Source organism: Arachis ipaensis, chromosome B1 (assembly GCF_059453495.1).
Source record: "Arachis ipaensis isolate K30076 ecotype BB chromosome B1, ASM5945349v1, whole genome shotgun sequence".
NCBI lineage: Eukaryota > Viridiplantae > Streptophyta > Magnoliopsida > Fabales > Fabaceae > Arachis > Arachis ipaensis.
Genome location: NC_142436.1, coordinates 69,038,721 through 69,053,803, shown reverse-complemented (window position 1 = coordinate 69,053,803; position 15,083 = coordinate 69,038,721).

The following is a 15,083-nucleotide window of genomic DNA, read 5'->3' as shown; positions in this document are numbered from 1 at the left end:
AGTATATTTGATTTTAAAATTATTCTACCCTTCAATTTTATCAAAATATCTATTCATATCTATCCATATTCTTTTATAAAATCCCTAATTCCTAAACCTAAATTCCCAAATCAAACTCAGAAACCCTAATTTCCCAAATTGGAAACCCTAACCCTTCCTAAACCTAGCCGCAGCCCTTTTCCCCAAATCAAGCAGCAGCCTCATCCTCCCTCAGCCTAGCAACACACACACAAAATAGGGGACGACTTCTGAGAGTGCTGAGGGAAAGAGAGGGAGCTTCACCGCGCCGTCATCCAACCAGTCGCGTCTGCTGCCTCACCGTCGCCTCCTCCATCGCGCGCTACTACCGGCCTGGAACCGCCGCCACCGCGCCTTGCTGTCGACCTAACCACGTCGCCGCCGACCCGTGACGGTGCCTCTAGAACCGCGCGAAGGACAGAGGGAGGAGAGGGTGAGAGTTCGCATCAGAGGAGAGAGGGAGCTCGTGCCTCACTGCCGTCACCCATGGAGCCACGAGCTGCGCTGGTCGCCGCCGCTATTGCGCCACTGACCGCCGCCATTCCGCCGTCACCGTCGTTGCCTTGGAGCTCGCCCACCGTCGTCATTGAGGGGCCAGCAGAGAGAGAGAACGAACGTGGGTCAGGGTCATCACCAGGAAGAGGAGCTATGCTCCACGCCCCCGTCGCCACCAGTTCACGACCACCACTGCGAGGGTTCCGCCGCCGTCGTTCCAGTGCCGCTATTCATGCCCTCCGTTCCCTTCGTCGTTCTGTCCAGCATCACCAGCACTGAAGTCAGCTTCTACCACCATCAAGCCTGAAGGGAAGTGCCACTGCTATTGCCCGACAGTAGTTTCCTCTGCGTTCCCAATTCCATTCTTGAAACTGTAACACTCTTGCTCATGCTTTGTTTCCCGAATCTATTTCTCTACCATATTTTGTTCTGATTACAATAAGTATATGTTAATGTCTCTGTTTAGTGTTATCGTCCTTATCCAGAACCACTGATGTCACCACTATAGAAGTGTTTGGGATAGGCGCGATTGTCATTGTTGTTGCTGCCCCAGAAGAAGTGAGGCTGCTACTGCTGTTCTGGCCACGTTGGCTGTTGTAAACTGGGAAAAAGAAGGGGATCGTTGCGTTTAAATTCGACGGTTTCGACTAATTAAGGTAGGGAATTTTATTTGAAATTAACAATTTTTAACTTATGAATGCCAATGAGGTTTAGTGAGTAATTGCAAATAATTCATAAACATGATTAATTGATAGGAATAAGATTAATTTGAGGTTGTGAAATTCGGATTAAGTTTGGTATTGAGATGATTTTCCTAGTATTTTAATTAACTTATTGATTTTAGATTGTGGCTGTGAAATGTCAGTAGGTGTTCTTGTTGGAGTGGTTATTCTGAGTTATTATTAGAATTGAATGTGGCTGTGATTACGCTGAACTGTAATTGGAATTAGATGCGGTTGTGAGATGTGACTGAGTTATAGATTCTGCGATGAATTGGTTGAGATTCTGATTTTGAGTGAATTATTGTCTTGTTTGATGTTGAATTGGATATTTGATGTATAGGAACGGCTGTGAAGTTTACTTGTGACTAGTTGAGATTGGTTTTGGTGGTTATTGAAGGATTGGAACTAAGAGATTAAACTGTTTTGAGAACCTGTGATTTTTTGAAATAATATAGTAAACTTTAGGAGTATATAAATAATTTTGTAATGGTTAGACTAATTTTCTGTGTCATGATTTGTTGATTTTGACTTGGCTGTGATTGTGGCTGGTTTCATTGTTGTAAGTGATTAATTGATGAGGTTGATTTTGTTTTGAGGCTATGCTTGTTACCTAAATTTCGGGTTACTTTGATTTCTTAATTTGGTTGTTATTGTTGATTTAAGGTTAACTAGAGTTGATTTTGGGAACGGTTAAAGGATTGAAGGTTGATTATTGGAATATTTTCCCAAAGCGTGATCTTTAGAATAAAATGGTAACTTTGCTAATAACTAAGTAACTCTAAATGTATAAGGATAACTTGTGATAATTGGAAACTATATGGAGCAGAATTTTTGGGTGAACATATTATAAAAGAACTGGAATTATATAAATAACACATATTCTATGTGTTTTGGTGTCAATATTGCTAAGATTCTGGTTAAGTTAGGTGATAATGTGTTTTCGGTGTTTGGAAAGTGCAAAATTGTTAATCCTTTGGTTAAAATAATTTATGAATTGATCAAATTGAAGTTGGGTAGATGGAATATGTGGAAGTTGCGGATTATGGCTGAATTATTAACTATTGCGGATTGTTAAATTTCTGATTGATCGGTTGTGATAATTGTTGAGAAAGGTTTGATGAGACGTTGAGAAAGAGGGAACCCGTAAGGGTGGCTAAGTCCAAGTTTTAGGGGAGGTGCTGCCGGAATTTTGTGAAATCTGAGGTTTTACTTGAAAAAGTTATTTTAAAAGGTTTGGATTTGGGAAATTATATTATTTGATTCTGATTTACTAAGAAAAGAAATGAATTATGTTTTTCAGTTTTATTCATTGAGAAAAAAATATTATGTTTAAGATGGATTTATTACGAAAAGGATTCCATTTTGAGTTGATTTATTAAGAATAGAAAGAAATATGTTTTGAGTTTGATTTAATATGAAAAGAGTTATGTTTTAGGTTTGAAATAAAGGATGATCTTCTTAGAAGTTTGGTGAAATAATAATATTTGAATTTGAATGGTAAAAAGAGATGGGTTTTGAGTCTTTGGGAAGTTAGTAAATTTGAAAACGAGTTTTATTTGGTTACTTTTAGTAAGAGGGTGATGCTTTGAAAAGGTTTTAGCGAATATAAAATAAATTATTTTCTTGAGTCTTTTGAAAGAAAAATAAACTAGAAAATAGTTTTAAAATTGGTTCGAGTTAAGCAGTTGCAAAAGTGGAAGTCGTGAAGTTTGTACAACATGATTGAATAAAGAAAGAGAGAGATATTGTATAAGAATATATAACTGCAGATGAATAACAGGAATGATAACTTATGATGATAATTACACTGATACTTTTGAGGGAAGGTATTCAGTTTGTGAAACTGTTGGCAAGGACGTGGGTTTTCTCCCGCTTGCATATTTATGATTATAAAAGAGAATAAAAAGCAGAGGACCTGTTGAAAAGTCATTTGTTGCTTGAGGCAACCCAAGAGATGTGTTTATTCATTTGTTGCGTTAAGGCAACTCCAGATATACTTGTATGATCATCTGCTGCAGTGAGGCAGTCAGATAGATAATGGTGTGATCACTGAAAACGCTTTCCTACGGTACAGATCCATATTTTATTTCTGTAAGGCAGAGGGGTTATTTGCTGCTACAGGAGTACCGTGACCACCTGTTCCATTTCTGTAGTGGCAGAGGGGTTATTTCCTGTACACAGGGGTATAGCCAATAGGAAAGCCTTATCCAGACAGAGGTTGCTGGATAATGTCGGGAGCGGGTTAGTAACCGATAGATAAGCTCATTACCTGCACTAGGGCTAGACATGCATCATCCTTGTTTGCGCATTTGCATTTGATTGGGTGATGAGCGGATATTTTATACGCCTTTTGGAGTTAATTTCATATAATTTTGAGTATGTTCTAGTTAGTTTTTAGTCTATTTTCATTAGTTTTTAGGAAAAATTCATATTTCTGGACTTTACTATGAGTTGTGTGTTTTTCTGTAATTTCAGGTATTTTTCTGGCTGAAATTGGAGGAGCTGGGCAAAAATCTGATTCAGGCTGAAAAAGGACTGCTGATGCTGTTGGATTCTGACCTCCCTGCACTCAAAATGAATTTTCTGGAACTACAGAACTCGAAATGGCATGCTTCCAATTGCGTTAAAAAGTAGACATCCAGGGCTTTCCAGAAATATATAATAGTCTATACTTTGCACAAGGATAGACGACGTAAACTGGCGTTGAACGCCAGTTCTCTGCCCAATTCTGGCGTCCAGCGCCAGAAAAGGATCAAAAGCTGGAGTTGAACGCCCAAACTGGCACAAAAACTGGCGTTCAACTCCACAAATAGCCTCTGCACGTGACTTGCTTAAATCTCAGCCCCAGCACACACCAAGTGGGCCCCAGAAGTGGATCTCTGCATCATCCATCATAGTCCACTCATTTTTTGTAAACCTAGGCTACTAGTTTAGTATTTAAACAACTTTTAGAGACTTATTTTGGATCTCATGACATTTTAGATCTAAACTTTGTATTCTCTGATGGCATGAGTCTCTAAACCCTATTGTTGGGGGTGAGGAGCTCTGCTGTGTCTCGATGAATTAATGCAAGTATTTCTGTTTTCCATTCAAACACGCTTGTTCCTATCTAAGATGTTCATTCGCGCTTAACTGTGATAGAGGTGATGATCTGTGACACTCATCACCTTCCTCAAATCATGAACGTGTGCCTGACAACCACCTCCGTTCTATATACGATTGAATGAGTATCTCTTAGATTCCTTAATCAGAATCTCCGTGGTATAAGCTAGAACTGATGGCGGCATTCATGAGAATCCGGAAAGTCTAAACCTTGTCTGTGGTATTCCGAGTAGGATTCAAGGATTGAATGACTGTGACGAGCTTCAAACTCCTGAAGGCTGGGCGTTAGTCACAGACGCAAAAGGATAGTAAATCCTATTCCAACCGGATCGAGAACCAACCGGTGATTAGCCGTGCTGTGACAGAGCGCGTGAGCGTAGTTTTCACTGGAAGGATGGAAGGTAGCCATTGACAACGGTGATCCACCAACACACAGCTTGCCATAGGAGGACGTGCGTGTGTGAATAAGAAGACAGAGGAAAGCAGAGATTCAGAAGACAAAGCATCTCCAAAACTCCAACATATTCTCCATTACTGCATAACAAGTAACCTTTAATCCATGCTCTATTGTTTATTTGCAATTCAACTGATAAACATAATTGACTTCCTGACTAAGATTTACAAGATAACCATAGATTGCTTCAAACCAAAAATCTCTGTGGGATTCGACCCTTACTCACGTGAGGTATTACTTGGACGACCCAATGCACTTGCTGGTCAGTGGTACGAGTTGTGAAAAGTGTGATTCACAATTCGTGCACCAAGTTTTTGGCGCCGTTGCCGGGGATTGTTCATGTTTGAACAACTGACGGATTATTTTGTTGCTTAGATTAGGAAAATTTTTCTTTTTGGTTTAGAGTCTCTTATAATTGTTCTTGGTTAAAAATATCCTTCTTTAAAACAAGTGTTACATTTACTGCCCAATTGGCTAGAGCGTTAGTCTAAGTCCGTGGCAGTTTGGTACACTCTTTTTTAAAATCTTTTTCAAAAATAATATTTTCTCAATTAAATTTTGTGCCAAACTTTAAGTTTGGTGTTTTCCTGTTGATTTCCCTTGATTTTCAAAAATTTTGGTTTGGTTTTCTAAAAATTTTAAGTTTGGTGTTCCTTCTTCATGTTCTTGTGTTCTTGTTAGTCTTCAAAGTGTTCTTGAGTTTTCCTTGTGTCTTGATCTTAAAATTTTTAAGTTTGGTGTTCCTTGGTGTTTTCTCTCCAAATTTTTCGAAAATAAGGAGCATTAGATCTAAAAATTTTAAATCTTGTGCTATCTTATTGTTTTTCTCTTTCCTCTTAAAAATAAAAAATATCTTTTCTCTCTATTTTAAAAACAAATTTTCGAAATATATTTCTAAAATTCAGATTTTTTTATTTCAAAATTTAAAATTTTAAAAAAAAAAATCATCATATCCTTTTCAAAACTTCCTAACTACTTTCTCTCTCCTCAGTTTTTCGAAAATCTTCACTCAATTTTTATTTACTTTATTTTAATTTATTTCATTTTCGAAATAAATATATAAATAAATAAATAAAAATATTTTTTCTATTTTACATCATCTCCCTTTCTCCATCATGGACCTAAGCGGAAATGAACAGTACAGGAGGACTCTGGGGTCATATTCTAACCCCTCTACTGCTTCATATGGGAGTAGTATCTGCATACCCTCCATTGGAGTCAGTAGCTTTGAGTTGAATCCTCAGCTCATTATCATGGTGCAGCAAAGTTGCCAGTATTCCGGTCTTCCACAGGAAGAACCTACAGAGTTTCTGGCACAGTTTTTACAAATTGCTGACACAGTACATGATAAAGAAATAGATCAGGATGTCTACAGACTATTACTGTTCCCATTTGCTGTAAAAGACCAAGCTAAGAGGTGGTTGAATAACCAACCTAAGGCCAGCATAAGAACATGGAAACAGCTAATAGAAAAATTCCTAAATCAATATTTCCCTCCAAAACGGATGACACAGCTAAGGCTGGACATCCAAGGCTTTAAACAAGGAGATAATGAATCTCTTTATGATGCCTGGGAGAGATACAGAGAGATGCTACGAAAATGCCCCTCTGAAATGTTTTCAGAGTGGGTTCAGTTAGACATCTTCTACTATGGGCTTGCAGAAGAAGCTCAGATGTCTCTAGATTACTCAGCTGGTGGATCTATCCACATGAGAAAGACAATTGAAGAGGCTCAAGAGCTCATTGATACAGTTGCCAGGAATCAGCATCTGTACCTAAGCAGCAACCCTTCCATGAATGAAGAGGTTAAAATAGTAACTGCTGAACTCAGTCCTGTAAAACAAGCTGCTGAATTCAATCAGCAATTGGACCTCCTAACAAAGCAATTAGCCGAATTCAAAGATAGACTACAAGAGACAAGGATGGCTAATATACATATGGAAGAACAGTTTAAGCAAACAAAGCAGCAGCTGTCAAGACAAATAACAGAAGAATGCCAAGCAGTTCAATTAAGAAGTGGGAAAATATTAAATACCCCACCTCAAGGCAGCAAAAAGCTAAGGAATGAGCAAACCACCCAAAATTCACCTGAGGACAGTAAGAGCCCAGGGAAAAATAATTCTGGCACTAAAACGCCAGAAAATTAGTGGAAGGCTGGCGCTGAACGCCCAGACCATGCCCAAAACTGGCGCTCAACGCCAGAAACAAGGCAAAACTGGCGTTCAACGCCAGAAATGGGCAAGGATCTGGCGTTGAACGCCCAAACTGGGCAAGATCTGGCGCTGAACGCCCAAAATGGGCACAATTCTGGCGTTCAAACGCCAGGAACAGACAAAGAGTTGGCGTCTAACGTCACTCCAGTTTCTAACTCTGGCACTCAATTGCCAGTGAGGGATCAGACACACACAAATGCTGATAACAACCCCTCTAAAAAGGCTTCTTCAACCACTTCTGTAGGCAATAAACCTGCAGCAACTACGGTTGAGGAATATAAAGCCAAGATACCTTATCCTCAAAAACTCTAGAAAGAGGAACAGGATAAGCAATTTGCTCGCTTTGCAGATTATCTCAGGACTCTTGAAATAAAGATTCCATTTGCAGAAGCACTCGAGCAAATACCTTCTTATGCCAAGTTCATGAAAGAGATCTTGAGTCATAAAAAGGATTGGAGAGAAACAGAAAGAGTTCTCCTCACTGAAGAATGCAGTGCAGTCATTCTGAAGAGCTTTCCTGAAAAGCTTAAAGACCCTGGGAGTTTTCTGATGCCATGCATATTAGAAGGTAATTGTACCAAGACAGCTTTATGCGATCTTGGGGCAAGCATCAATTTAATACCTGCATCCACTATCAGAAAGCTTGGCTTAACTGACGAAGTTAAACCGACCCGGATATGTCTCCAACTTGCTGATGGCTCCACTAAATACCCATCAGGCGTGATTGAAGACATGATTGTCAGGGTTGGGCCATTCGACTTTCCCACTGACTTTGTTGTGCTGGAAATGGAGGAGCACAAGAGTGCTACTCTCATTCTAGGAAGACCCTTCCTAGCAACTGGACGATCCCTCATTGACGTCCAACAGGGGGAAATAACCCTGAGAGTCAATGATGATGAGTTCAAGTTGAACGCTGTCAAAGCCATGCAGCATCCAGACACATCAACAGACTGCATGAAAGTTGATTTTATTGTCTCTTTGGTAGAAGAGATCAACATGGCTGAGAGTTTCGAATCAGAGTTGGAACATATCTTTAAAGATGTTCAGCCTGATTTGGAGGACTCAGAGGACATGAAAGAGCCTCTGAAATTTCTTCTGGAAGAGGAAAAACCTCCTAAACCGGAGCTCAAGCCATTACCACCATCCTTGAAATATGCATTTCTGGGAGAAGGTGATACTTTTCCAGTGATCATAAGCTCTGCTTTAAATTCACAGGAAGAGGAAGCACTTATTCAAGTGCTAAGGACACACAAGACAGCTCTTGGGTGGTCCATAGGTGACCTTAAGGGCATAAGCCCAGCTAGATGCATGCACAAAATCCTATTGGAGGATAATACCAAACCAGTGGTTCAACCACAGAGGCGGCTAAATCCAGCCATGAAGGAAGTGGTGCAGAAAGAGGTCACCAAATTACTAGAGGCTGGGATTATTTATCCTATTTCTGATAGCCCCTGGGTGAGCCCTGTCCAAGTCGTCCCAAAAAAGGGAGGCATGATAGTGATTCATAATGAAAAGAATGAACTGGTTCCTACGAGAACAGTTACAGGGTGGCGCATGTGTATTGACTACAGAAGGCTCAATACAGCCACCAGAAAGGATCATTTTCCTTTACCATTCATAGACCAGATGCTAGAAAGACTGGCAGGTCATGATTATTACTGTTTTTTGGATGGCTACTCAGGCTACAACCAGATTGCAGTAGATCCCCAGGATCAAGAGAAAACAGCATTCACATGTCCATCTGGAGTGTTTGCTTATAGAAGGATGCCATTTGGGTTATGTAATGCGCCTGCAACCTTCCAGAGATGCATGCTCTCTATTTTCTCTGATATGGTGGAAAAATTTCTGGAAGTCTTCATGGATGACTTCTCAGTATATGGAGACTCATTCAGCTCCTGTCTTGATCACCTGAAACTTGTTCTGAAAAGATGCCAAGAGACCAACCTAGTTTTAAACTGGGAAAAGTGTCACTTCATGGTGACTGAAGGAATTGTCCTTGGGCATAAAATCTCAAACAAGGGAATAGAGGTGGATCAAGCAAAAATAGAGGTAATTGAAAAATTACCACCACCTGCCAATGTTAAGGCAATCAGAAGCTTTCTGGGGCATGCAAGATTCTATAGGAGGTTTATAAAGGATTTTTCAAAAATCGCAAAACTTCTAAGCAATCTGCTAGCTGCTGAGACGCCATTTGTGTTTGACACAGAATGCCTGCAGGCGTTTGAAACACTGAAAGCTAAGCTGGTCACAGCACCAGTCATTTCTGCACCAGACTGGACGTTACTATTTGAGCCAATGTGTGATGCCAGTGATCATGCCATTGGTGCAGTATTGGGACAGAGGCATGACAAGCTTCTGCATGTTATTTATTATGCCAGTCGCGTTCTAAATGATGCCCAGAAAAATTACACAACCACAGAAAAAGAATTACTTACAGTGGTTTACGCCATTGACAAGTTCAGATCATACTTAGTAGGATCAAAAGTGATTGTGTATACTGACCATGCTACTCTTAAATATCTACTCACAAAGCAGGATTCAAAACCCAGGCTCATCAGATGGGTATTGCTTCTGCAAGAGTTTGATATAGAAATAAGAGACAGAAAAGGGATAGAGAACCAAGTGGCTGATCATCTGTCCCGGATAGAGCCAGTGGAAGGGACGTCCCCTCCTTTCTTGAGATCTCTGAGACGTTTCCTGATGAGCATTTATTTGCCATTCAGGAAGCACCATGGTTTGCCGATATTGCAAACTATAAAGCTGCAAGGTTCATACCCAAGGAGTACAACAGGATACAAAAGAAGAAATTAATTACTGATGCAAAGTAATACTTGTGGGATGAACCCTATCTCTTTAAGAGATGTGCAGACGGAATAATCCGTAGGTGTGTGCCTAGAGAAGAATCACAGAGGATCCTATGGCATTGCCATGGATCACAATATGGAGGCCCTTTCGGAGGTGAGCGAACAGCCACCAAGGTCCTCCAATGTGGCTTCTATTGGCCCACACTCTATAAAGATTCCCGAGAGTTTATACGTAACTGTGACAGTTGCCAAAGAGCTAGCAATCTGCCTCATGGTTATGCCATGCCTCAACAAGGAATTTTGGAGATTGAGTTGTTTGACGTATGGGGAATTGACTTCATGGGACCTTTCCCACCATCATACTCAAACACTTATATTCTGGTGGCAGTTGACTATGTGTCAAAATGGGTTGAGGTCATTGCCACACCCACCAATGATACTAAAACAGTGCTGAAGTTCCTCCAGAAATATATCTTTAGCAGGTTTGGTGTCCCTAGAGTACTAATCAGTGATGGGGGCACTCACTTCTGCAATAAACAGCTTTACTCTGCCATGGTTCAGTATGGAATTCGCCACAAGGTGGCCACTCCATATCATCCACAAACCAATGGGCAAACTGAAGTCTCTAACAGAGAATTAAAGAGAATCCTGGAACGAACAGTAAATACCCGTAGAAAGGATTGGGCACGGAGCTTGGATGATGCTCTGTGGGCTTGCAGGACAGCATTCAAGACCCCTATAGGGACCTCTCCATACCAACTCGTGTATGGTAAGGCATGTCACCTGCCCGTGGAACTGGAACATAAGGCCTACTGGGCAACCAGATTCCTAAACTTTGATGCCAAACTAGCAGGAGAAAAACGATTGCTCCAGCTAAATGAGCTAGAGGAATTCAGATTCACAGCTTTCGAAAATGCCAAACTTTATAAAGAAAAATAAAAAAGTGGCATGATAGAAAGCTGTCATCTAGAATCTTTGAACCAGGACAGAAGGTTCTGTTGTTTAACTCTAGACTCAGGCTATTCCCCGGGAAACTGAAATCCCGATGGAGGGTACCATACGTGATTACAAGTGTATCACCATATGGTTATGTGGAGCTTCAAGATATTGATTCTGATAAGAAGTTCATTGTCAATGGACAGAGAATCAAGCATTATCTTGAAGGCAACATTGAGCAAGAATGCTCAAGGCTGAAGCTAGATTAAAAGCTCAGCAAGGTCCAGCTAAAGACAATAAAGAAGCACTTGTTGGGAGGCAACCCAATTTTTATTTATTTTCATGGTTTTTCATGTTTTATTAGGTTCATGATCATGTGGAGTCACAAAATAAATATCAAAAATTAAAAACGGAATCAAAAACAGTAGAAGAAAAATCACACCCTGGAGGAAGCACCTGTCTGGCGTTCAACGCCAGAACAGAGTATGGTTCTGGTGCTGAACGCCCAAAATGGGCAACATCCTGGCGCTGAACGCCCAAAACAAGCATGGTTCTGGCGTTCAACGCCAGAAATGGCTAGTAAATGGGCGTTGAACGCCCAAAATGGGCACCAACCTGGCGCTGAACGCCCAGAGTTATGTGCAAGGGCATTTTGCATGCCTAAATTGGTGCAGGGATGTAAATGCCTTGACACCTCAAGATCTGTGGACCTCATAGGATCATTTCAAGATCTGTGGACCCCACAGGATCCCCACCTTCCCTCCTCATAATCCTAGTTTTTTTTCCACATCTTCTTCTTCATCTATTCCTTCTTCTTTTGCTCGAGGGCGAGCAACATTCTAAGTTTGGTGTGGTAAAACAATTATGTGAAGGATCTATAGCTCAGTGGTAGAACATGTGGCTGCAAATCAAGAGATCCCTGAGATACCTCAGGGGATGCACTTCCCTCCACATAATTATTGGAAGCAACTGAGGATAGAAATACCAAAAATCACTAGGAATCAAGCCACAAAGGCAAGGAAGAGACATAAAAAAGCTCAAGAACATCATTGGTTCCTCAAGAAGGAAATTCCATCATCACTAAGGTGGAATCGTTCCTTGTTCTTACTTTCTCTGTTTTTCGTTTTCTCTATGTTAAGTGCTTATCTATGTTTGTGTCTTCATTACATGATCATTAGTAGTAATTAGTATCTATTTTGATTTTATCTCCAATTAAGCTATAGTTTATTTTTCTCATCATCAGCAAACATAAATAAAGTAGTAGATCTTTTGAATAAGAGGCAATAAAATTTCGAGTTTTTAATAAGAAAAATTCTAATTAGTTAAATGTGGTGGCAATGCTTTCTGTCTTCTGAATAAATGCTTGAACAGTGCATATGTCTTTTGAATTTGTTGTTTAAGACTGTTAAATATGTTGGCTCTTGAAAGAATGATGAACATGAGACATGTTATTGATAATCTGAAAAATCATAAAAATGATTCTTGACGCAAGAAAAAGCAGCAAAAAACAAAGCTTGCAGAAAAAAAAATAAAAAAATAAAAAAATAAAAAAATAGAAAGAAAAAGAAAAAGCAAGCAGAAAAAGCCAAAAGCTCTTAAAACCAAGAGGCAAGAGCAAAAAGCCAATAACCCTTAAAAACAAAAGGCAAGGGCAAATAAAAGGGATCCCAAGGCTTTGAGCATCAGTGGATAGGAGGGCCTAAAGAAATAAAATCCTGGTCTAAGCGGCTAAACCAAGCTGTCCCTAACCATGTGCTTGTGGCGTGAAGGTGTCAAGTGAAAACTTGAGACTGAGCGGTTAAAGTCAAGGTCCAAGGCAAAAAGAAGAGTGTGCTTAAGAACTCTGGACACCTCTAATTGGGGACTTTAGCAAAGCTGAGTCACAATCTAAAAGGTTCACCCAATTATGTGTCTGTGGCATTTATGTATCCGGTGGTAATACTGGAAAACAAAGTGCTTAGGGCCACGGCCAAGACTCATAAAATAGCTGTGTTCAAGAATCATCACACTGAAATAGGAGAATCAATAACACTATCTAAATTCTAAGTTCCTATAGATGCCAATCACTCTGAGCTTCAATGGATAAAGCGAGATGCCAAAACTGTTCAGAAGCAAAAAGCTACTAGTCCCGCTCATCTAATTAGAATCTGAGCTTCACTCAAAAACTCTGAGATATTATTGCTTATCAACCTATTAGTCTTCTATTTTATTTGTCTAGTTGCTTGAGGACAAGCAACAGTTTAAGTTTGGTGTTGTGATGAGCGGATATTTTATACGCTTTTTGGGGTTAATTTCATATAATTTTGAGTATATTCTAGTTAGTTTTTAGTCTATTTTCATTAGTTTTTAGGAAAAATTCATATTTCTGGACTTTACTATGAGTTGTGTGTTTTTCTGTAATTTCAGGTATTTTTCTGGCTGAAATTGGAGGAGCTGAGCAAAAATCTGATTCAGGCTGAAAAAGGACTGCTGATGCTGTTGGATTCTGACCTCCCTGCACTCAAAATGAATTTTCTGGAACTACAGAACTCGAAATGGCATGCTTCCAATTGCGTTAAAAAGTAGACATCCAGGGCTTTCCAGAAATATATAATAGTCTATACTTTGCACAAGGATAGACGACGTAAACTGGCGTTGAACGCCAGTTCTCTGCCCAATTCTGGCGTCCAGCGCCAGAAAAGGATCAAAAGCTGGAGTTGAACGCCCAAACTGGCACAAAAACTGGCGTTCAACTCCACAAATAGCCTCTGCACGTGACTTGCTTAAATCTCAGCCCCAGCACACACCAAGTGGGCCCCAGAAGTGGATCTCTGCATCATCCATCATAGTCCACTCATTTTTTGTAAACCTAGGCTACTAGTTTAGTATTTAAACAACTTTTAGAGACTTATTTTGGATCTCATGACATTTTAGATCTAAACTTTGTATTCTCTGATGGCATGAGTCTCTAAACCCTATTGTTGGGGGTGAGGAGCTCTGCTATGTCTCGATGAATTAATGCAAGTATTTCTGTTTTCCATTCAAACACGCTTGTTCCTATCTAAGATGTTCATTCGCGCTTAACTGTGATAGAGGTGATGATCTGTGACACTCATCACCTTCCTCAAATCATGAACGTGTGCCTGACAACCACCTCCGTTCTATATACGATTGAATGAGTATCTCTTAGATTCCTTAATCAGAATCTCCGTGGTATAAGCTAGAACTGATGGCGGCATTCATGAGAATCCGGAAGGTCTAAACCTTGTCTGTGGTATTTCGAGTAGGATTCAAGGATTGAATGACTGTGACGAGCTTCAAACTCCTGAAGGCTGGGCGTTAGTGACAGACGCAAAAGGATAGTAAATCCTATTCCAACCGGATTGAGAACCAACCGGTGATTAGCCGTGCTGTGACAGAGCGCGTGAGCGTAGTTTTCACTGGAAGGATGGAAGGTAGCCATTGACAACAGTGATCCACCAACACACAGCTTGCCATAGGAGGACGTGCGTGCGTGAACAAGAAGACAGAGGAAAGCAGAGATTCAGAAGACAAAGCATCTCCAAAACTCCAACATATTCTCCGTTACTGCATAACAAGTAACCTTTAATCCATGCTCTATTGTTTATTTGCAATTCAACTGATAAACATAATTGACTTCCTGACTAAGATTTACAAGATAACCATAGATTGCTTCAAACCAACAATCTCTGTGGGATTCGACCCTTACTCACATGAGGTATTACTTGGACGACCCAGTGCACTTGCTGGTCAGTGGTACGAGTTGTGAAAAGTGTGATTCACAATTCGTGCACCATTAGGTTTGTTTATTATACTTCCCTGTGATTGTGCTGTTTGTCTTGTTATGACTTGTTTGTATGTTGAACTGAATCTCTTGCTTGTACTAGTAGTTTGTGAATGTATTAAATTGATTAAGAATTGATGTTTTGATTGAGAATTAATTATGTGACTGATAGATGGTTAATGTGACTAGTTTCATTTTTAGAATTTCTTTTGAGTTAGAGATTTTGAAGGAGGTAATTAAGTAGCTAAAGTAAAACCGAAAGTATTTTCAAAAAGGTTTGTTGAAATATAGTTCTCTTGAGTATGTTAATTATTTGCATTCTATTTCATTACTTTTACAGCATTCCCATTCCCTACTGAGAACGTGTGGTTTGTTCTCACCCCAAAATCTTCCACCCTTTCAGTGATACAGGTTCGAAGACTCAGTTTGAAGCTACGGGCGATTGTTAGACCTTTTTATGAGTTAAGTTTTTGAATTGAGTTGCTTTCATAGAATTCCCTCGCCTTTGTTGCTTAAGATTTTATTTTGTAAAGAGGGATAGGAGTTGTATCTAAG